This window comes from Belonocnema kinseyi, chromosome 7, assembly GCF_010883055.1.
Source record: "Belonocnema kinseyi isolate 2016_QV_RU_SX_M_011 chromosome 7, B_treatae_v1, whole genome shotgun sequence".
NCBI lineage: Eukaryota > Metazoa > Arthropoda > Insecta > Hymenoptera > Cynipidae > Belonocnema > Belonocnema kinseyi.
The window spans coordinates 120,161,801-120,165,009 of record NC_046663.1 but is presented as its reverse complement, the minus strand read 5'-3'; positions in this window follow the sequence as shown (position 1 = coordinate 120,165,009).

Here is a 3,209-nt window from a genome sequence, read left to right as displayed (position 1 = left end):
AAAAGCCTTGATTTGTTAAAATTGTAATGAGCTAAATTTTAAGTTTGAACGCTACAATTATAATTTAGAATAATATTCAAAATTAATTTAAAACTTGAAATTGTTTGATATAATTTGAAACACGATGTAGATTTTTGCAGATTTAAAAAAAAAAACTTCTGAGAATTGTAAAATATTCAAAAAGAATAACAAAAATTGTTGTGATTGCTAAGAAAATTGAAAATGATTTTTTAGTTTGAAAAATTAATTTTAAGTGAGTATTTGAAAAGATTTTAAAATTTTTAAAAAAGGGAATCAGGACGATTTTAATGCAATTTTTTTGTCCTGCAGTTTTTTTAATTTGAGGACAAAAATCTAATTAACACAATAAAACAAATTTTCAACCCAAAAGTTTACTTTTCAACAAAATAAATTAATTTTCTATCAAATAATTGGTGTTTTAACTAATAAAATGAACAGGATAAAGTTTCAAACAAAAATGGAATAGTACAATTTCCAGATAAAAACTGTGCTAAAAAATTGAATTGAACAAGACAAAAAAAACGAATATTCAACAAAATTGTTAAATTTTCAAGAGAAAAGGTGAATTTTTGACCAAGAAGATTAATGTTCTATACATTAATTTTAAACAAAGTTTTTAAATTTTCGACCAATCAGTTGAATTTTCGACCAAAAAATTGATAATCTACAAAAAAAGACAAATCTTAAGCAAAATACATGAATTTTTAAAGAAATTATTTAATTTTAAAGTAAAAAAAGACGAATTATCTACAAAAAATTGAAATTTTTAAGCGAAAAATATGAGTTTTCAATGAAAGAGTTAAACTTTCAACCAAATAGTTAAATTTTAAATAGTAATTAAAAAACCTTGTTAAAAAAACGTATTTTTTTGACAAAGTAGTTCAACTCTTAGTGATATAATCGACTTTCAAACCCAAGAAGATGTACAGTTGATATTTTAACCAAACAATTGCATTTTTGACCAAAATGATAAAATTTTCAACCAAAAGGATTAAACTTCTACTAAATAAGGTCAATTTCCAACAAAATACATGAACTTTCAACGAAATTATTTAATTTTAAAAACAAAAAGAGTATTTCCACCCAAAACTTATCATTTTAATTTTTAACAATATATTTGCATTTACAACAGAACGACTTTACAACCAAAACTTATTTATAGTTCATAATTCACCCGAAAAATGTAATTTTTAATCAAAAAGTCTAAATTTTCCATAAAACAATTTAATTCCTACAAAGAAAGACGACCTTTTAACAATATACATGATTTCTTAACCAAAAATGGTATTGATTGATTGTCAGTTTCCAAAATGTATTTTCAACGAAAGAGATGAACCTTCAAATAGAAAAAAATAGACTATTATAATATAACATAATTATAACATTATCATTATTAATATACGTATATATTTATATATAAAATAGTATTAATATTTATATAATTTATATTTTATACATGAAATAACATAACCTCAAAATATACGCATATCAAGAGGCGCGCGATCTATTCAAATCATGAGAATCGTCAGTATCGAAATCTGGAAATATTAAAATCCCAATCTCCTGAATTTATTTCAAAGCAGTAGCTGTTAGCAGACAGATATATAAATAGAATCGACGAAGTGCTCCGACCGGCAATCGTGCATCTTCGAGTTTTCAAATTCAGAAGAACTGTGCGAAAGTATTTGGGGGAGCGCCGAGCGAGATGGGTCTCTCTGGGCCACCCGCTGTTTGCGTGTGGTCATGCGTTTCCTCGTCTGGCGACAGTGCCTTTTCAGACGACTCGGAGTGCTGTGGCGGCGGTGCTTCCTTTTCAGAGGACTTGGAATGCTGTGAATGGTCGTTCGATTCATCCTCTGTGACCAAGGCATTGTTAAACTGAGCGAGGTTTCTGATTTCGCCCGCCCGCTTCAGGTTTTCTTCGTTCAAAGTCATCAGGCTAATTTCAAACCTGCCCTGTTTCTCATCTATTATTTGAAGTTTATTCAGGACCAATGTTAGAGCATCCTGCTCTTGTTTTGACGAATCTTTCGTAGCCAATCCTACTTGTAGTTCTAAGTTTCTTCAAATGAGTAATGTGCGTCTAAATTTTTAACCACCTGTAGTACAATGAAATGAATTTTATTGTGTTACAACGGGAACACTTAAGTTAAGTTGTGTTGCGTTAAGCAAAATTTCGTTGGGTTCTATTAAGTTAGATTCATTTGTAGGTTAAGATCGAGTTAACCTATTAAATACAGCACACATTTAAGATTGAGAACCGTACGCTTACATAGTTACACGTGTGGTTGAATTTCATTTGGCTAGGTTAGGTTAGGTCAGGTTTTGTTAGGTTAGGATAGGTTAAACCTCTGTGTAGGTTAAGCCGAAGCTGAATGAAACGGTACCGCAAACACAACGGGACAACACAATGAGTTTAATTGTGTAACGTGAAGTTAGGTTAGGTTAGGTCAGGTTTTGTTAGGTTAAGATAGGTTAAACCTCTATGTAGATTAAGCCGAAGCTGAATGAAACGGTACCGCAAGCACAACGAGAAAACACAATCAGTTTAATTGTGTTTCGTGATGTTAGGTTAGGCTAGGTTAGATTTATTTCTAGGTTAGGCTCGAGTTGACCCATTCGATGTAGCACACATTTGCTACTGGGAAAATATGATTCCAGAGCTTTACGTGTAGTTCAATAAATTTCTGTTAATTCAGGTTAGGTGAAGTCAGGTTCTGCTGGGTAAAGTTATATTAAATAAGTTGATACCATGCAAGGGTTGATCCTTCACAGTTGTCGACATGTTTTTGAAGTGAAAATTTGCATCACTGGCATTATTTTGAAATTTATTTGCCTCAGTGCATCAGTGCATGATTTTTCATTTTTTGAGGTTATGGCTCAACCATGACGTGAGTGGTGATTTTTGATACCGAATATGAATTCAACGCCCCAAAATCCATAGGAATACGTGTGTCTTGTTACCAGATCCGCACACTTTTTTTTGTGTGGCTGTGTAATTTAACTATAATTAAACATTAATTTTTTGTATAGAAAATTGGACTTGGTGGAAAATAAATTTCTTTTGTGCAAAAAGTTCATGCATTTTATTTAAAATGCCTTTCTTTAGCATACAATACAGCTTTTTGGATGAAAGTTGAACTATTTTTATAAAAAGTTATTCAACTAGTCATTAATATTAATATAAT